Consider the following 21,409-nt stretch of genomic DNA (forward strand, 5'->3'; position numbering starts at 1 on the left):
TGTTTTGTCTTTTTTTTTGAGCATGTTTTGTTTTTATTTATTTTTTGTTTTGTTGTTGATGTTTTGTGTGTTTGATATGTATGGAAAATATAAAAGGAATAAATAAAATATTCAAAAAAAAAAAACAGTGGTGGGCTACCAGAGAGGAGGCCACAATGCCATTGTGCTCTACTCTCAGTGTGTCTGGCGTGTGTCCCCCCCCCCTCGTAGCCTCTGTCCCCCTGCTGTCCTCTCTCCCCCTCCTCCTTACACACTCCCTCCCCCTCTGTCCCTGCAGGGCCCGTCGATCTCAGTCTGATGTCCAAGTGCGCCCCCTGCCTGGCCGGTCCCTGCCGGAACAACGGCACGTGTGTCGGTGACGTCAGCGGCTCCTACCACTGCACGTGCCCGTTCGGCTACAAGGTGAGTGACACGCCCCTCCCCGCGCAGAGCTGCCAATCACGGCTCCTTCCAGATGTGCGTCTCATTACTGGGGTTCAAAAGGTCATCGCCATCGCTCTTGCTAAGCGTGCTCGATATATTGGAGGCTTCGCCGCTCATGCATATGCAACGCTGAGCCAGGAATCGATGGGCGCGGCCTGACTGGCTGAATGCAGCTTTAAAGTCCTCATCAGGGGGATTTTTCCTGCTAAACCCCATATCAGTCTGTTTATACATATTACCAGGAGGCAACGGGGGATTGAGATCATCTCTGGCATACGGATCAATGAAAACAGGGATCATCCAATGAGAATCATTTACCACAATCATCCATTTGGGGCTAAAATGACATGCAATTTGTTGTACTTCATTGTGCATTTGTCTGAGCTCGTCTGTGTGAGGCGTCTGTGCTTTCATGGGGCACGGTGTGTAAATGTGTGTGTGTGTGTGGCCACATCTGTGGCTCTGTGAGGGCTCTTGAGTGCAGGTTTGTGTCTATGTAGCATCAGTGTGCATGAGTCTCTGTAGCATGATTGTGTGTGTGTGTATGTGTGTGTGTGTGTGTGTGTGCTGCATACCTCTGCTATTATACAGATAAACCTTTTACCTCAGCATTCAGCCATTTTTAAGTGCCTTTGATCAGTGACTTGTGAGGTCCTTTAAAGAATTTCACAGTCTCCTTTTTGTGTGTTTGATGTTTGTTGGTGTGTGCCTGTGTGTGTGTGCCTGTTTGTGTGTGTGTCCTGACAGCAACATGGAATCGTTAGCCTTTTGTTTGATTATGGGATTCCTGTCAGTGTCCCACTGCAGTGGAACAGATAAGAACTTAACCTTTCGCCCTCTATAACACAAAACCAATGACTCTTCGTTTAATTAAAATCTCTACACTCAAGGTCAGCACAGGTGTGCTGTGTGTGTGTGTGTGTGTGTGTGTGTGTGTGTGTGTGTGTGTGTGTGTGTGTGTGTGTGTGTGTGTGTGTGTGTGTGTGAGAGAGCGAGAAAGAGAGAGAGAGATGCAGTGTGTGTGGGGGGGAGTTGTTTGCCAGACTTTCATTTTCAACAGCCTTCAGTTGGCTTTCCTCTCCTTCTCTTTTCCTCCTGTGGGTCTAGATTAATTAAAAGGTGTGAAGAGAATCAATCACAAATGCTAGCACATTTGTGTCTAAGAGAGAGGAAGGGAGGGAGAGAGAAAGGGAGAGAGAGAAAGAGAGTGGGAGAGAGTGAGTCAGAGAGAGAGGGAGAGACAGCGAGAGGGAAAGAGAAGGACAGGGAGAGGGACAGAGGACAGAGAGAGGCTGAGAGAGAGGAAGAGAGATAGGGGAGAGAGGAAGAGAAGGAGAGTGAGTTAAAGAGAGGGAGGAGAGAGAGTTAGAGAGAGAGAGAGAACACAGTAGCTTTTAGTGTAAGAGAGGACATACGCATGGATGGGTGTTTGTTGTAAATGAAACAGGCAGATAGTCAGATGGGTCTGTTTCCTTCAACAAAGCCCCATGTGAACATTATTCACATTTTCCCACTTCTGCAACAGGACGTGGGTAAAGAGGCACATAGCAGGTGTGCGGTCTGCTGAAGCTAAAGCTTCTGTTTCCTGCTTCTAAAGGGCCACGTCCCCATAAACCACAGCCAGGCTATGCAAGGAAGTGACCACGGTTTATCCAGAGAGACATGTAGCCAGAGGCCTTTACTGGCAATATTTGCTATGATAGCAAAGTTAAGGCTGCTCATCCACCTCTAGCATGAGCAGAAATCTTGTATAAGGTGAAAACTGCATCCATTGGCCAACTGTATAATTGTATGATTTGTAGGTTTCTCAGTGGTTTCCCTGGAAAGAGGTTGAAACGGTTCAACATGAAGCCTCTGGTCTCTTTGTGTGTGCTCACAGTTATTGTCTTATTAATGGACAGCATTACACGTCTCCCAGGTGCATTAAACTGTCAGCCGGAGTCTGAAGTGTCAGTGAGGTGCTACGGTGGATGTGAACCGAATCTGCTTTTCTCTGTCAGGGTGGGAACTGTGAGATTGCGGTGAACGCGTGTCTCAGTCAGCCCTGCAGTCATGGGGGAACGTGCCACCTCCCACCGGGCCAGGAGGGCCAATACAGGTACAGGCTGGCACCTCACTCACACCTGGCTCTCCTGCATGATTCTCACCTACAACACACCCACATAACCACGCACACCTACACCACGCCCACCCACACCACACCCACATAATCACGCCCACCCACACCACACCCACATAACCACGCCCACCCACACCACACCCACCTACTCCACCCCCACCCACACCACGCCCACCTACACCATACCCACCTATACCACAGCCACCTACACCACCCCTACCCACACCACACCCACCTAACCACGCCCACCTACACCACACCCACCTATACCACAGCCACCTACACCACCCCTACCCACACAACACCCACCTAACCACGCCCACCTACTCCACCCCCACCCACACCACGCCCACCTACACCACACCCACCTATACCACAGCCACCTACACCACCCCTACCCACACCACACCCACCTAACCACGCCCACCTACACCACCCCCACTTACACCACACCCACCTATACCACAGCCACCTACACCACCCCTACCCACACAACACCCACCCACACCACGCCCACCTACACCACACCCACCTATACCACAGCCACCTACACCACCCCTACCCACACCACACCCACCTAACCACGCCCACCTACACCACCCCCACTTACACCACACCCACCTATACCACAGCCACCTACACCACCCCTACCTACAACACACCCATCCACACCACCCCTACCTGCACCACGCCCACCTACACCACATTCACTCACACAGACTCCCCGGCACCACACCCACCCACACCACACTCACCCACGCACACTGCCCTCACCCACGCCACACCACACCCACCCACATCACGCTCATCTCCATTCTCAGAATCTTTATACATTGTAAATGCAGACTCTGACAGTAGCATTACTAAATGCATCAGGGTTTGATTATATTTGCCTGGAGCGCTTTTAAAACCCAGAGCCGGGCAGATTGGTTTTATGTGCCAGTATATTTCCTGCTTTCGGATGCTCTCTGCCTCCTAAATCACCTTGTAACCTTTAAACACATGCGACTTTGCCCTTTTCCTTCGATTACTGAAGGGCCTTCGCCTCGTAGGCCAGACAAAACACCAAATAAGCCAGCGTCAGGTTCCACTTGACATTACAGAAAAGCAATGAAATGTCTCTGGAGATCCATTCGGGTGGAGTGGGGTCAGGCTTCCTGCTTGTGCAGGTTGGTGTCACTGCTGAGAGAGTTAAGTATGATGTATTGGCTCGTATACGCACTTTGCCATTTGAGGCGGAGGGGCCGTAAAGCCGACAGCCTGCGAGGCGGACCGCTGGGCAAGGATGGGGGAAAGCCCCCGAGGTGGGCATAGGGGCATGTGCTACTGGGCGTGGCCGGGGGTGAACGCGGGCACTGGTGAGATAAGTGTTGCTGGTCGCTGCCCACAAGTCACCATGGGGATGGAGCTTTATCAAACAGCAGACTTCCTTTGAGCCCGTGGCAAGCTGACAGCGCCAAGCCTCAAGGTTGGCAGGAGTTAAAAGTGTTCTGCATGTAGTAGGTGGAGGAGTAGGAGGAGGTGGAGGAGTAGGAGGAGGTGGAGGAGGTGTTTAGACCTGAGGGAGCTCGTTGGCCTTCGACTGGTGGCCAGACACAGGCGACCCCACCTGGCCTGATCTCTCGCAGGGCCATCTGGATCGGACCCCGGCTAGCCCTGGTTCCCTGACCCAGAATCAACCCCCCTCTCCCCCCACCATGGGGATTAACCCATTATCATCTCTTCCCACGTCAGCTGCACGTGCCTGCCTGGGTTCGAGGGCCAGAGGTGTGAGGTGAATCCCGACGACTGCGATGACAACGACTGCGAGAACAACTCCACCTGTGTGGATGGCATCAACAACTACACCTGCGTGTGTCCCTCCAACTACAGAGGTAGGAGACACACTCGCCCTGCAGCAGAGCAGTAACAGGGTTTGGACGTAGCACATGGGTCCAGACTGCACACCGTATCATCCCTTTACTCCCATGAGTTTGTTACGAAGGTGAATCTCCCTCGCAGTGATGCTGCCTGGTTAGCCGTTTTTTAGTACGCTACGTTATAACCCTCACCCTGTTTACCCAGCAGCTCATTACACTGTTGGGTGGCTTTGAAATAAAACTGGGACCAACAAATGTAAAAGGGTGAAGTGTTGACTGGAACAGGCCATGTGATGGACAGATAGCTGGTACTTTTACACCATATGACTACAAGGAGAGGAGAGGAGAGGAGAGGAGAGGAGAGGAGGAGAGGAGAGGAGGAGAGGACAGGAGAGGAGAGGAGGAGAGGACAGGAGAGGAGAGGAGGAGAGGACAGGAGAGGAGGAGAGGACAGGAGAGGAGGGGAGAGGAGAGGAGGAGAAGACAGGAGAGGAGAGGTACAGCTGTTCTTAACAAGCCCTGTTATTACTGCAGAAGGTCTAATTGTAGCCTCCCCTGGGAGTGGGTGTGGAGTGTGTTTGGGTGAGCACACATGCATGTTTGTGTGTGTGTGTGTGTGTGTGCCCACTCTGATACCAAGTTTGGACAGGATGCCAAAGCTGTAGGCTTGTGTTATGCCCAGCTGCTGGACAGCCTGTGTGAAGGCAGCCCAGATGAGAGGCAGGCGAGACAAGCCCCAGAGCACACTGACACAAAGAAGTCCTTCAAACAAACCGCTTCTCCTCTTCCTCGGTCCCCCTCCCCTGTCCTGCTGCGTGTGTGCGAGTGTGTGCGAGTGTGTGTGCGAGTGTGTGTGTCTGTGGAGATACAGCGCTACCAAGTGCAAAATACATTTGTGCAGGAATGACAGAAACAATGAGAGAAACTGATCTCTACAGGGAGGCTGACGAGCTAAGCCAGTGTCTTTGAATTCACTTTCGCCCTAGTGTATTTTGGGAACTGTAGTTTCAAAGTGAATTTGGCTCGCCACTGTGACCCTTGTTATTTGCTGCTGAGTTCACTGATGACCTGCCCAGTGGCATGACTAAAGCAGACTCTCTGCTCCTGTGTCCAAGGCCTTCATCCTGCTCTTTAGAAGGGGTCAAACAGGTCTTAGCTGAGCCCCAGGTAGTGCACACCACCCCAGCAAAGTGCTCTCTCCTCCCTCTGGTGGAACGTGCCAGTATTACACTGCAGGAAAAGCTTGGCCAGGGCCCAGGTACCGCCACGCTGCCTGGCCCAGCAGGGTGCGCTGCCCAGGGGAGAGCCCGCCGAGGAAGCCTGGCAGCCTGGTCCGCTGCCTGGAGAGCAGACGTGTGTTTCTGTGTGCGTGTGAGGTGATGCCGTGCGGTAGAGTAGCACACACTTGAAGGGGATGAAGGGGACAGTGTGATAGGACTTGGAAAGAGAGTGTTAGAACATAAGGGTGTGTGTGTGTGTGTGTGTGTGTGTGTGTGTGTGTGTGTGTGTGTGTGTGTGTGTGTGTGTGTGTGTGTGTGTGTGAGTGTGTGTGTAGCAGGTGAATCAGGACAGAGTCTGTATTGAAGGGAAGGTTTTAGCTGGCAGTGATTTAATGCTCTCAGATGGATTCTGCAGAGTAATAGGGCCAGCTTGGCTTCACACACACATGCACACACACACACACACACATTCGCCTGTTTTAGGTTGACTCAACCCCCACACTCCCACCCCACCCCAACCCCACCCTCTCCCATTCCAAACATCAGCGTACAGCATGAAGAGTAAAACCATCAGTGAGTCTCTGAGGAGTCATCAGACGCGGGCTGCGTGTTTGATCAAAGCCCAATACGTTCCTCAACCGCTAGCTGGGCTTTCACACGCTACCTCGTCCGACGCTCCACAGCATGTGAACAGCCACAGACGCCTGAGCAAAGGCAGATGTATGGTGAGCTTTGACAGTCTGTGTGTTTGTGTGTGTTAGGAGATCTGTGCGAGGACGTCGTGGACGCCTGTCTTCCCGGCTTTGACCCTTGCCAGCACGACTCGAAGTGTGTGCCCCTCACCAGGGGCTACAGGTGTGTGCTCCACTCCTCCCCATCTCCCATGACCTCTGCATTAAGGTCAGCGTTCAGGAGACAGGCATGTGTAGGTGCTCAAACAGATGTGAGGTCTGGCTCCATCTGGGGATCAGACAGCACAAGTGTGTAATTGCTGGCCAAATGTCTTAGTTAAAACTGAATTAGACATGCTTGAAAATATTTAGTACTTTGACCACCATAAATGAGTATGTTCAAAGCATTTGTGTGTGTGTGTGTGTGTGTGTGTGTGTGTGTGTGTGTGTGTGTGTGTGTGTGTGTGTGTGTGTGTGTGTGTGTGTGTTTTTAGATGTGAGTGCCTACCAGGCTATGTGGGACAACACTGTGAGCTGGACTATAACGACTGTGTGGAAAACAAGTGTCAGCATGGGGCGGAGTGTGTGGATGCCATCAACGGCTACACGTGTGTGTGCAAGGATGGTTTCAGGTGAGACACGCGTCTTCAGATACTTTCTGAGTTTTTGACCAATCACAGATGTTCCAGATGAGGGTTCTCTGGGTGCTCTCTGGCCGATTTGATGTTACGTCATTCACACAGTCCAACAAATATAAATCATTGTGATCATAGTTCTGCAGTCCAGTCCTTAACCGTGAACATCAAGGGTTCCTCTGTGTTTGAATCACAGGTCCAGAATATGTTGCATATCATATTGCAGTAGTAATCTACAGCAGTGCCATGACAATGGAGGCATTTTTAGCCATATCACACAGCGCTAGGATGTATTACACTATTCATCTGGCTCAGTAAGAGTCAGATTACACACACATCCTCACACATACACATTCACACCTCTCTCACTCTCTCTCTCTCACACACACACACACACACACACACGCACACACACACGCTCCTGAGCTCCAGATGGTACTTTATTATATGGCACTGGGCTGTCTCATCTGAGGAAAATGGCAGATGAATCTCCATGTGGCTAATTATAACGCTATAAGTGTGGGACTGCCCTGTGCATCTGAGTGACCGTGTGTGTTTGAGTACCCGTGTGTGTGTGTGTGTGTGTGTGTGTGTGTGTGTGTGTGTGTGTGTGTGTGTGTGTGTGTGTGTGTGTGTGTGTGTGTGTGTGTGTGTGTGTGTGTGTGTGTTTGTGTGTGTGCAGATGCATGAGCCCACATGTATATGTGTGTCTGTTGCAATCACTGCCAGCAAGCAGCAGCGTGGCACAAGCCATCAGCTTTTGAGAGTCTTCACTCTCCTCTGTGTGCTGTGCGGTTACTGCAGGCACCAGGTGCACATTAACTCTGCAGTGCATGGCCCCACCCCCTCCTCCAGGTGCACATTAACTCTCTCTGCAGTGCATGGCCCCGCCCCCTCCTCCAGGTGCACATTAACTCTCTCTCCATTGCATGGCCCCGCCCCCTCCTTCAGGTGCACATTAACTCTGCAGTGCATGGCCCCGCCCCCTCCTCCAGGTGCACATTAACTCTCTCTGCAGTGCATGGCCCCACCCCCTCCTCCAGGTGCACATTAACTCCATACTACATACTGCATACTGCACTCAGTATATACTGGATACTGGTCCTCGTAGTAGTATGCAGTACAGTTTCCAGTATGCGACAAAAGCAAAGCATACTACAGGGTCATGTGAACATCATCCGTTGCATGATGGGATGGGAAGATACCTCTGTTCGCGTACTGGAATATTTTCCAGAAGTAGTATGTCATCCGGGGATGTTTCGCATACTGGAAAAAATTTTATTTGCATACTGTATACTGATTTGGGGCACAAGCAGTACGCCAGTAGTATGTAGTAGGCTATTTCGAACACAGCCTCTCTCTGCAGTGCATGGCCCCGCCCCCTCCTCCAGATGCACATTAGCACTCTCTGTAGTGCATGGCCCCTCCCCTCCTCCAGCTCCTCCCCCATGCACAGCTGGTAATTAAGTGTTCAGTGGCTCGAGCTGTGTATTAATTGGGCTTTCCACATTCCCTGGCAATGCATGAACGCTGTAACAAAATGTTCATCAGAGTAACACAAAAGGCAAGAGGGAGAAGTGTTAGAAGCAGTGTTTTGAATAACGCCGTTAAAAATAACGGCGTTAGGTAACGGCGTCATTTTTGTCAGTAACGGGATAATATAATTAGTTACTTTTCCTGTCATTACAACGCCGTTTACGTTACTGGTCATTAAAAGCGGTGCGTTACTATATATTGATATACTAATGGGAGCGGACCGCTGCCCAGGCTAGTGAGGAGTAATAGATCTCGATAGGTCACAGTTCTCGGTGTAACACCTGTTTACCTTAACAAGTCAGTAAGCGATTGGCTAAGGCAGCGTTATGATAGCCAATCATAGCCAGTGTTTTTACACGCGCGCCGAAGCACGCGAGTGACATGACACAAACGGAGAAGAAGCCGAAATGGCGTCAGGTGCAAGCCGAAGAAAATTTAGCATTTTCAAGGCGATATAAACATTATTTAAGAAAATACTTGAAGTTCCTAAATGTCTACCAGACTGGGTATTTGATTTATTTAATTAAGAATAGAGGTTTTATTGTTAAGTTTACTTCTGTTGTGAATAAACCAGTTGTCTCAGGTTGAGATAATTTAATTTAATTTCATAGATGTAAATGCACTTTATATAATGTAACTGTTTACTTTTGTTTTTTTGTTTTTTTTTTTACAAAGATTTTGGATTTTAAAGGATTTTATCCTGCACTGGTCTGTGGATGTGCAATAAATATCAAAAGTTAAACAACTTTCTGATCTGCTCATTTCAACTGACTGTGAAAACTGCTTAAAAAAAACTTAATTAATTGGCATATAACCTTTTTTTAACTGTAACGCAAATTGTTACTTTCCGTGGTAACGAGTTACTTTTATTATAGAGTAATTCAGTTACTAACTCAGTTACTTTTTCGAAGAAGTAGTGAGTAACTATAACTAATTACTTTTTTTAAAGTAACGTTCCCAACACTGGTTAGAAGAGCACCAGAGTACCAGTTGAATGGTGAAACTGCTTTAGGAATTTAGGAACATTTATGAATTGAAGTGATTATGAGCTCCTAGGTGTGTTTCTCTCTCTCACTCTCTCTCTCACTCTCTCTCTCCCCCAGCGGGCTGTTCTGTGAGAACCCTCCTCCCATGATCCTCCTCCAGAAGACCAGCCCCTGTGACCAGTCGGACTGCCAGAACGGTGCCCCCTGCGTGCTGGTGGAGGGTGAGCCCGTGTGCCGCTGCCCGCCAGGTTTCTTCGGTGCTAAGTGCCAGAAGACGGTCACCGCCCACTTCCTGGGGAAGGACACGTTCATCGAGCTGCCGGGCGCCAGCATCCGCCCCTCCACTCACATATCCCTGCAGGTACCACCCACATATCCCTGCAGGTACCACCCACATATCCCTGCAGGTACCACCCACATATCCCTGCAGGTACCACCCACATATCCCTGCAGGTACCACCCACATATCCCTGCAGGTACCGCTCACATATCCCTGCAGGTACCGCCCACATATCCCTGCAAGTACTGCCCACATATCCCTGCAGGTACCGCTCGCATATCCCTCCAGGTACCACCCGCATATCCCTACAGGTACCGCTCACATATCCCTGCAGGTACCACCCACATATCCCTGCAGGTACCGCCCACATATCCCTGCAGGTACCACCCACCACTCATGTCCCTCCGCGCAGCAGTTATCAACCCACCGTCAACGTGGTTTCCGCGTGTCTTTATTTCACTGTAGCTTTGTCTGACGCCGTTTCTAGAGATCTGTTTTACACGATTCGTACAGGTCTTCAGGAGACAGGGCTGTTGGGTTTGAACCGTTTAGTGTGGTCAACCTCAAAGAGCCGTACTGGACCATACTACTCCAGACTGCTGATTTTTCTTAATCATGCTCCTATAATGTGCTTCTCGGAGTTCCCGAGTTTCTCTGCTATTAACTGAACTCTTCTGAGGCAGTTAGCTGATGTATTGGATTAGGCGCCTCGGTCATGCAGTACCATAGAACTGCTGGACTCTGGATGGGTTGACCTGGCTGTACACCTAATACATTAGCAGCACCAGCGTCACATCCCAAACTGCCTTCCCATCAAACATCCCTCTCTGTAAACGCCAGACTCCTCTCCGCTTCTGCTCCCCACCACTCTCTCCGGCCACACTTTCCTTCTCCTGCCCTGATGACATTATTAGAATGTCACCTTTTGTCCACCATCATGAATAATGTCCCCCCGGAGGACACGCATTAGGGTAAATGAAGACGAGCCGGCCGCGTTATCGCCTACGATCGGGAGCCCCTGTGCCACAAGCGAGACGCTCCCCTCGGGCACGGGTGGGGCAGACCAATGTTAATTAAAAGAGGAGGAGCTAAAAATAACCTGCCCATTCTTCACGGCTTTGAGCTGCTGGCATCAAGCTTCACGGGTGTGACACCTTCAGACACCAAAGGAGGCGTGCGAGGGGGCCGGACCCGGCCAGCAGTCCGCGCTCACAAAGAAGCTTTAGGAAGTTTAGAAAGCAGTTCTTTTATTCAATTCATTATTAGTATTAATGGTGGTAGTATAGTTTAGACCAAGGGAGACGGAGGGAGTTGCGTATTATTGAAGCTTCGAAGGCGTGGCAGGTCAGTGGTGCTTGGCCGTCTCGTGAGACGTCTCTTAGTTGAGATTTGGCCCTGGTGCTCGTCTCGCTAGCTGCTCATTTGACTCCAGGCCACTGGGCTCGAGGCCGGCACCTCCACCGGGGCTCGTTTGATGTGGGTTTGGACTTTCCACACTTCATAAACCCCATTTTCTTCCCTGCCTCTCCCTCCCTCTAACTCCCTCCACACCGACCTCATGTTTGCCATTACAACGTGGCCGTTAGCCCCTGGGTTGTTTGCAGGTGCTCTGTTTGATGTGATTGCCTGAGCTCAGAGTGTTAAGTGCTACACCCCGCGGCCGCTCTCCCATTCAACACGGCCGTCAGCAGAACCTTACCGGACCTTCCTCTCCTCTCTGTGTAGGTAGCCACAGACAAGGACTACGGCGTGCTGCTGTATAAGGAAGATCACGACCCTCTGGCTTTAGAGCTGTATCAAGGCCACGTCCGGCTGATGTATGACATCACCAAGTACCCACCAACCACGGTTTACAGGTAGGGGTTCACATACACACACGCATAAACACACCCACACACACATATTCACACTTCTCATCCTAACAAGGCCATTTCGGCTTCTGTGTGTCATCCACTAAAACTGCTTTGCTCACTGGAGCACGATAATGAGTTGTTCAGATCACCTCCCCTTTTATGCCTACCCGTGGGTCCCTTTAAGTACACAGGGCCGTCTGCAGTAGCCCTAGTACATCCAAAATAATATTGCCTATGAATCTGTACACTGACTGGTCACTTTATTAGGAACCCCTGATCTTTATAGGTGCATTTTATACATGTATAGTTACAGACTAGCACATCTGTTGGCAAGCACAATCTTCCTGCTTTATTATTGGTCAATGCGTGACCGCAGGACAACTGGTGATTGGACTTTAGTCGGGTGTCAAATGATGTCTGTGGCTGTGGAGCTGGTTCATGTTTGTCAGACACAATGGTGTTGTAATGTTTTTACACATTGCCACTGCTGGGTTAAGAACACGTTATAGATATAAACGTCCAGACGCCGGTGATCCTGTGGTTGGAGTGGCCAGGTGGAGGGTGTCAGTGAAGCACAAACTGCGCGTGTCTACAGACGCCGGTTGGGCAGCGAGGCGCATCTCACATGGGGATTGTGTCAGGCACGTGAGCTCAGTTTCAGAAGCAGTGTCCTTCCAAGCAAACGGAGCAAAAGTCTCGCCGCATGTCACACTGCTGATCAAACAGAAAGTCTTTGCTTTTACTCGTGCGAGGGCCCCCAAATAGTTCCACGCCCTCTTTGCCATTTTTGCTCTGGAAGTTCAAGCGTGTCGCTTAAAAGGTGCCAAAGCTAAATGCGAAAGGCAATCAATCATGCCACGCTTTCCCAGAATCCCCCGGGCTCCTCCATCTTGGCGAGCTCATCCGTGGGCGGTGCGAGTTGCCAGATGAGACAGGCTCCTGTTTAATAGTCTGCAGAGGAGAGCAGGGCTGAGGTAGGCGCTCAGGCCACGCCCACCAGATCGCTTGGTATTGATCCCGAGCGTATCTCTCCCTCCGTCAGCTAAGGGCCTCTATTCTGCCATCAGCTAGGACCTTGATTGATCGCTCTGTCGGGAGTGTCACAGCATGTAAAAATTACGCTTCATCCAGGAATCGCACATCTGTGCAATATAACAGTCCGATGTGTAGACTGGACCCTTTTAAGGTCACAATTACAGCGAGGACATGCCAATATTTTAATATTGTGCAGTTGTGCACAGTGGATATCCAGGATACACGCACAGTTTAGCAATGTGTACTACAATCTATATACTATGTTTATACAGTCAGAGCATGCTTGAAGAAAACACTCCTAAATCTCAGCGCCTGCTCAGGAGTCAGACGGGGTGATGTCTGCGTGCACTGGGTCCGATGGTGGATGTGTTCTGGAAGGTGAATGCGTCATGGCGGTCTTACTTTGAATACTCACCCTCTCATTAGGGCAGTTCTGTGCTAGCGTCGTAGCGCGCTGTGGCTTTGGCCTGCATGGAGACCATTGTCTCAGGCCATACGAAGCAAGGGGGCTGGAGTGAATGAGCAAGGACGAGGGACCACGGGTGGAGAGGGTGGAGCGGGTGGAGCAGACCTGCCTCTTCTTAGCATCATCTAACTTCATCCAGAGGGGCGGGGTTTCACGAGTCTCCCAGAGGTTCCACTTGGCCAGCTCCCGGCGGGCAACCGGCTTCAAACGTCGCAGCGGCCCATAAAGTTCCTGGTGGGGCGTGGAGCAGAGGAGGCAGCTCGCCGGGCTGTCCGCCGCGTGACCCAAGACGAGCAGAAAAGCTAGAAAAGAACAAGAGGAAAATGGCGGAAGCCTATTCTTCATGAGAGTCAAGGACGAGGAGAAGATAGACAGGGACAAAGGGAGAGGCGATCGAGGGAGGTCCGCAGAGAGAAGCAGACTGTAAAAAGACGGATCAGACCCCAGAGGAAATGACAGGGAGCTGGCAAAGGGTGAAGGAGACTTCTCTCTGCAGAGTGATCTGGGCAGATGGGGGTGGAGAGAGTCTCTGCTGGGGAGGAGGGCGGAGGAGGGGCCAGGCTCTTAACTAGCAGTAAAGGATCATTAGCGTTAGATGAATGTGAGGGTCCGTTTTGCCTGCTAATGCACCCAACGCTCTGCCCTTTCCCAAATGCCACACTAATCTCGCTATTAGTTTAAGGGGCCATGTGGGTACTCCTTCAACCTCCGCTCCTCTGCAGCCATCACAGGGAATTGAAGGGGAATATAAGAGCTGCAGATCTTCCCAGACCCCCCAGGGCCTGTAGCACGGGTCTGGTCAGACTGCAGCGTACCTAACCACGCTCAGTAGAAAGCAACTGATGTTTGGCCACACTCCACTTCAGACATGGACAACATAGCAGAGTATTGGGGGGGGGGGGTTCTTTCTCCTTCACTTGGGATCAGAACTCACCCACATGGGCCAGAGGAAAAACCTGAGCCCTTCAGAGATGCAGCCAAGAGAAGCTGGCCTGGAGCACACACTGGAGATGGCGCTGAGCGACCTTGGGTCGGGTCAGGTTGGACCTTGGCCGGGGGACTGGGGTTGAGCCTGTGGTCTTGGGCCAGCAGTATGATCTAGGGCTTTGGGTTGGGAGCTTCGGGCCAGGTGCTGTAAATGGACTAAAATACCATTTTATTCCTATCCCAGTACATTTACCCATACAGACACTGAGCAGTTTATCTGCACTCTGCTCCTGTAATCCCTGCTCTGTAATCCCTGCTCTGTAATCCCTGCTTGGTAATCCTGGCTCCACTGGGCTGCACTCCTCTGTGGGAGTATTGCTGAGAGGTCAGTGGATAGCATGGGGCTGAATGTCTCGACAAGCACATCATGTCTATGAGAGCATTAGACGTCTCTTTTTAGGGAAAAACTTTCTTACTCCTCTTCTACTGAGGATCGTAGAGGAGCCCAGCCCAAAAGAGCAGTCCAGAGGAGCAGGAAACACACGATCTCAATCCAGATGGCTCCTGGAAGCTCTGCTTCTCTGTGATGTGCTGGCTAATTGAATTTAGAAAATGTAAACGCATCTGCAGTTTCACTGATTTAGATCAGTTTCATCTTCATCTTTCTGGCGAAGGCTCATCTTTCTGAGACGAAGGCTAATTGTACCTAACTTTGTGGGTTTGTTGTATATAACCCAGGTTCTCAGAGAGGAACCAGAGATTTTTTTTTATGACAAAAAACGTACCCAGCCCCCTACCCAAGAAACTGACCCTGCTCCCTACCCAAGAAACAGACCCCATCCCCTACCCAAGAAACTGACCCCGCCCCCTACCCAAGAAACTGACCCTGCCCCCTACCCAAGAAACAGACCCCCTCTACCCAAGAGGGACACGAGCTGCTGAAATCCTCAATGGTTGGGTTTTTTTTTATAGTGCTCCATAATAGGGCGTTTTAAGTTAATTTGCGGGCATGGAACACATCAAAGCCAGGCCACCCTGCCTCCCTCCCCCTCCAAAAATATTATGACCTCTGGAAATTTTCTGCCTGTCAAAACAGACAACAGACCAATACTGGCAAACGCTGCGGCTTCTTAAAGGTTGTCTTAGTCTCTGGTGCCCCCTAGTGGTAATGCCAAGCACCTGACATCATAGTCTCACTCCTGTATTGAGATAATTGGGTTCAGGATTTTAAACACTCCTCAACTACGCTAATACAAAACCTCTGGCAGCTTTTACAATGTCTGTCAAAGGCAAAGGGATTTTTAAAAATGTCATTAAACTATATATTTTAAAAGCCAGATGTGTAAGGTGGCATTTATGTATCAAATGGTCAGGATCATCGTTCCGGCTGTGAAGAACACATTACGAAACCCAGAGTGATGAGGCAATGATGTGAACCATCTGAACTGAGCTGAATCTGTCTGAGCTGAGCCTGTAATAAGACAAGGACACTGATCACTGTCTGCATCTCTGGTCTCAACACGTCTGCGATGGAAAAGCCACGTACCCTCCATCAGTGCCAAGGGGCTCAGGGTCCAGCTCAGTGCCGGCCCGGTTCCCTCACATCTGATTGGTTTCAGCCTGTCAACTTCTTGTCCAATGGGGGATGGCTATGGCCAGCCATGTGGAAAGAGGGACCCAGAGCAGGATTGGTTATGGTCAGCATTAGACGGTTTATGAGAAGTCCAGGCCTATTCCCAGAATTCACACCCCATTTGTTTGAGCTGTTAACTCAACGGTTGTGCAGCCTGACCTGTAGTGTGGTCGGGGGAAAGTGTCCGATTCTCGCTGTGCAGAAACGTGATTTGTGATACATTATGCCAGCGTAATGGATTTGGCCCCATTCTTCTCTTTTCATAGTGAGAGGAGGAGAAACAGGGCAGAACAGAAGGCAAAGAGAGGAAGAGCTTGTTTTTGGTTGGGCACGATGGCAAGCCACACTCCACTACCCATAATCCATCTCTCTCTCTCTCTCTCTCTCTCTCTCTCTCTCTCTCTCTCTCTCTCTCTCTCTCTCTCTCTCTCTCTCTCTCTTTTTCTCTCTCTCCCTTGCTCCCCTTCTCTGTCTCCCTGCATTTTTATTTTTCTCCAACCCACCCACCCCCCCCCCCCCCTCTCTCTCTCTCTCTCTCTCTCTCTCTCTCTCTCTCTCCTCCTCTCTCTCTCTCTCTCTCTCTCTCTCTCTCTCTCTCTCTCTCTCTCTCTCTCTCTCCCTCTGCCAAACCACTGTCTCTAGCTGTCTGTGGCTGCCTTTACGCCCTCCAGGAATAACTCCTCCAGCAGAGTCTTTGAGGCCACACTCGACCTGCTTTCTCAGGCTCTGATGTCAGTTTGCAGGGGCTCGGCCGGGTCACGACCCCATACACTACAATCCCCCTCCTCAGACAGAACACAATTACCTACGTGGCACTGGGGCCAAAGTCACAGTTTCTGACCAGCTCAGCGTGGGAAGCCGCAGCTTGGACATCGGCCCGTTCAGATTTGGGTCTGCGGGAGCGCTGTGTCGTCCCAGATAAAGTCCCCCCAGCCGAGGGGGTTGGGCCTCACGGTCATGCTGCTGGGTGCTCGAACTTGGCTACCGCAGGTTCCTACTGCCTGTTTAGGAAGTGTGGCTGACAGGAGCACCTCCGGGGCCTCTCTGCGGGTGTTGGGGGTCTGTGCATATGACCTTAATGGACACCATGTAAACTCATTCATTTTCTCTCTCTCTCTCTCTCTCTCTCTCTCTCTCTCTCTCTCTCTCTCTCTCTCTCTCTCTCTCTCTCTCTCTCTCTCTCTCTCTCTCTCTCTCTCTCCTGTGTGTGTTTGTGTGTTTGTTATTAAGTGTGGAATCAGTGAACGATGGCGTTTTCCATACGGTGGAGCTACTGATCCAGAATCAGACTCTGAGTCTGGTGGTGGATCAAAGAGCCCCTAAGAGTCTCGGCAAACTGCCTCGCCCCCCTGTGGTGGAGCCCAACACACAGCTATATGTTGGAGGTCAGAACTAAACACACACACAATTCCATTTTAACGGCTAATTATTATTAAAGTTATGTCATGGCTACGCTGTTTTAGATCGTAAAGATGTTTTTAAAATACACGCATATTTTTTAAATATAAAAATACTATATTCAGCATATGAAAACATTATGCAGTGATGTTTTTAACCTTGCTTAGTTATACAATATCAGATAGCGTCACGACCAGGCGGCTGACTCTCTCGTCTGTGATTGGCTGCTTCCAGGTGTGCCCTCGGCGCTCGGCTCGTTGGCCTTGCGCTCGGGGCCGGACCGGCCGTCCCAGTCCTTCAGCGGCTGCATCCACAGCGTGCGCGTTAACGGCGAGCTGCAGGAGCTGAGCGCGGGGCTGGCGGGCTCGGAGGGCGTGCTGCCGGGCTGTCACTCCTGTGGCGTGTGCACCCAGGGCCCGTGTAGGCAGCGGGGTGAGGCGGGCGTGACCTGTGAGTGCCCCACCGGCAGCACCGCACCCCTGTGTGACCAGCAGAGCCCCCCCAACCCCTGCCAGAACAGCAGGTACACACACACACACACACCACACACACACACACGTAACACCACACACACACACACGTAACACCACACACACACACACACACACATACACACTTACCCTCTCTCTGGCCTCTCTGCCCCTTGGGTGCAGGTGTGTACAGGGCCTGTGTGTGCCGAAGGGCTCGTCCTACAGCTGCAAGTGCGCGCAGGGCTACTCGGGCCAGTACTGCGACCGGAGGGAGGAGCCTGCGGCCTGCAGGGGGCGGCACTGCGTGCATGGCGAATGCAAAGTGGACGAGAGTGGCGTGCCAGTGTGCCACTGCCAACCGGGCTACATGGGCACGGACTGTGACACAGGTAAGCCGCTCCTCAGAGAAGCCACACTCCAGAAAACACTATATAGCTGCTGAAACAGGTTAGATGTTTCATAGTCGAGTGGTTCGAGCAGTTCTGCAAGTCATGAACTTTTAAGGCAGTCGTTCATGACACACTTCACCGCTACGGTCAGGGCTTCTGGGAAGAATTATTTGTGTCTTTTCACCTGCACAAATCTTGGCTACACGTAAAGGGAAAAGCATTTGTTGAGCTGTATGGATCCGATTGAGTTACAATGCTCCGATTTCAAGTTGTATGGCTGTGCGTTTGAGTTGTATAGTTCCATCATCTAGGAGAGTCCACCACGTCTCCTGTCCTCTCCACAGAAGTCAACTGCCAGGGCGAGATGATCCGTGAGCCACTCAAGCGTCACCTGGGCAACAGGACGTGCACGTCCACGAGCCGCGTGCCCCGCGTGGAGTGTCCCCGCGTGTGCCACCCTGGCCTCTGCTGCACCTCCTCCAAGAACCGCAGGCGGAAGGTCAGCTTCAGGTGCTCCGATGGCTCGACCTTCTCAGAAGAGCTGGAGACGGCCTTGGAGTGCAGCTGCTCGAAATGCCCGTCGTAACGGCCAGCGGCGGAGCCATTTGGCGAGGAGCTAGAGGGAAAGACGAAGATATATTGTAAAATAAAAAAAAAACAAATAGAACTTATTTTTATTAAGGGATTTTTTTCTAAAGAAGAGACTGTTTTTATGATGTTGCTTACGTGTGAATAGTTATTTTGTATTAATGAAAAAAAAATCACACACAACAGATTAACATTCCTGAAAATATATTAATTTTATATATATGTGTGTAAATCTATATATGTGTACAACCTAACGTAAGGATTCATTTGGTTTGTGTACTGCATGTCTGTGCAAGTGTGTGAAAGGAGTTTTCGGGACTCTGTTAGCCGAGACTTCTAGTATTCAAATGTGCCAGTCACGCTCCCCCACACATTGTGTGCTCCGCTGGAGGAAGCAGGAACCGTGTCTCCTAACCCAGCCTGCCGTGCGTCGGAGCCCAGAGGGCGCAGCTGTGAACTGAAGGACTGGAACTCTTACCCGAGCCGCCGCGCTCCCGTGCCAATCAGCATCCTCTTCCTGTTGGGTTTGGTTGTTTTTGTGTGTGTGTGTGTGTGTGTGTGTGTGTGTGCTCATGGTTTCGTTGTTAGTCCCCCTATTTTTTTAACCGTTAGAGAGATAGGTCGGCTGCATTCCCAGAAGGAAGGCTCTGGACTGCTCCTTACACATCAGAGCTCGATGGATTTCTTACGCGACTGCACAGACGTGTGTGTGACTGAATGTGAACCGCTACTCTGCTGTGAGCAGGGCAGCTGTGATTGGGGAAGGTGGTGCCCTCCTCTCCTTGGGCTTCCCCGGTACGCCTGCCTCCTACACACCTCCTGTAGCATGGACCAGTATATAGCACAGCTCTGATGGAAAGAAAGCTCTCCATACTGACGCAGTATTCCATCATAATCGTCCCTTACTAATATATTAAACACAATTATGTTACACCATTACTACTGTATTTTGTATGCTATACCTGTTGTTTTTTCCCTCCAAACATGCAAGGTTTTACCGATGTCCATTTCAAAGAGAGATGGAGGAGAAGTAATTTCCTATAGGAAAAGTTAATTGGTATTAAAAAAGAAAACCATTCCATGTAGCCTCGGTTTCTATGGCCCAATCCTTCATTAAGGAAAATTATAGCTGATATATATGTCAAATGAGCTGATACGCTTTCTATTAACATCTGTAAGGATCAAAATGGTGGAGCTAATAGAAGATCATTTCTTCTTGAATATGAACTTGAGAGTGATGAATAACTTACTATGAATGTTGAATTAAAAACGTTTAGTGAAACCGTTTTGTTTTTTGTTATTGATGATTTTATTATTTTTTCATTTATGTACCAGGATACTTTATATATTTAAGAGCGGAGAAACACTAGGCCTTCCGTTATTGCCATTTTGTAAAACGTATTTGAGCACAACCAAATATTTTCCTTTTTAACGAGGTGTCTGCTGTGGCTCTTCCCATAATATTTTTGTCCAACCACTAGATGGCGGTATTCACTTCTTTGTACACAGTGCGTCTATGCTGTTGTCTGCTCCACTGCGTGGTCAACAAGCAGCTGAGAGGCTGTTTATTGCATCCTCCCCCAAATCCCCCACATACGAGGTCCAGCCAGTGCTTGACAAACCAGGGCCCCCTTTGTATGTACACTACTCAAAACAAGAAACGGTCTGTGCGCAGTAAAAAATAAACTACAGAATACGTGAAGGTTGCCTTGACTATACTGATGACTCGCTAACGTCAATGCCTCATTTCCTAATCCAGTGGGAAGTAAAGAGATATTCATGACATTCGTACCCTATTAGACTATAGCAGACTACATCTGCACAATGCCAGTGCGATGCACAGTTGTATTGGAGGTTCCCTCGTGGAGTATTAGCTTAATTAAGGGCGCTAATCTTTGTATAGGTCTGGTCCCACTGAGATTGCGTGTTTACCAATGGAAGGTGCCCTCTGCTTTCCATGCCTGTCAAATCCTTTCACGTCCTCTCAGTATCTTTAGCGGCTCGCCTCTAAACCTTGGCATTGCTTCTCAATTCCCTCTGATGCATCGCGTCGCCCTGCAGGGAGGAAAAGTCCGTCTAGCACTGCCAGGGCATGTCAGGTTATTAACATAATACCTGTGGTTCCCCAGCATGCGTGACAAACGTGGTGTTCTTGTGACGAGGAGGAGAAGATCGAGGAGAAGAAACGAGAGGACATGATAAGCGAGTGTGGAAGAAGCACTCGCGCGCGTCTCACGGGACTCCAAACGTGCACTTGGGTATAAGTTCCGGTGCTACTTCCCCTGCCAGGAAAAGTGACAGAGAGGAATTTGATGGGACTGAAAGTGATGAGTTATGGCGCTGACCGACACGAGGCTGTGTGAAAAGCGGCTCTCTCCGCGCAGCTGGCTGCGGCCAAACACACGAACTGGGCAGGTGGCGCACAACTGCCCAACTAACACCCGAAACATACCAGAGGGATCACATTTGAGTCCGAGTTGTTTTCTCATCGGTTACGTGGACGTAATTCTGTCGTACACAAAGGACAAAACAGCACCCCGTTAAACCTCCTTTAACATATTAATCTAGTTGCTGAAACTGATGCCATAAAAGGTTCATTTTCGGTTAATAAGTGATTATTGCGAGATTTCAAATCAGCACACTAACATATAGTTCAGAAGCCATTGTGTATATTTTAATTAAGTTGTTGAGTTTGGAGTCATATGTTCTGCTCGATTAAGGAAATGTTTCATTGTTGTAGTGATGGATGGCGAAATAGCAGTGTGATGATGCGAAAGGTTGAACGCCAGATTGCGCATCTGCCTTGTTTTTCTCGGGGTGGTGGAATGGGGCGCTTCTGGGTTCTGAGAGAGAAAAGTGACCACAACAAGCTGTTTGGAAGAGCTCGGCAGGCACATACATGCCTGTATTTCTTAACACTG

The 21,409-nt window shown here is 50.1% G+C and overlaps 1 pseudogene across 1 annotated transcript in view; it reads left to right on the top strand.

The window, feature by feature from the left end:
* LOC143527601 (slit homolog 3 protein-like) overlaps positions 1-18,839 on the top strand; it is a 45,987-nt pseudogene extending 27,148 nt beyond the window's left edge. Inside the window, exons 15-25 of the transcript XR_013134192.1 lie at positions 278-402; positions 2,424-2,521; positions 4,277-4,416; positions 6,383-6,476; positions 6,787-6,924; positions 9,567-9,810; positions 11,455-11,585; positions 16,874-17,028; positions 17,276-17,564; positions 17,695-17,900; positions 18,245-18,839. The product of XR_013134192.1 is annotated as a slit homolog 3 protein-like (transcript). The remainder of the gene's footprint in view (positions 1-277; positions 403-2,423; positions 2,522-4,276; positions 4,417-6,382; positions 6,477-6,786; positions 6,925-9,566; positions 9,811-11,454; positions 11,586-16,873; positions 17,029-17,275; positions 17,565-17,694; positions 17,901-18,244) is intronic.
* Positions 18,840-21,409: the final 2,570 nt, after the last annotated feature.

The sequence above is a fragment of the Brachyhypopomus gauderio genome, chromosome 11, assembly GCF_052324685.1.
Source record: "Brachyhypopomus gauderio isolate BG-103 chromosome 11, BGAUD_0.2, whole genome shotgun sequence".
NCBI lineage: Eukaryota > Metazoa > Chordata > Actinopteri > Gymnotiformes > Hypopomidae > Brachyhypopomus > Brachyhypopomus gauderio.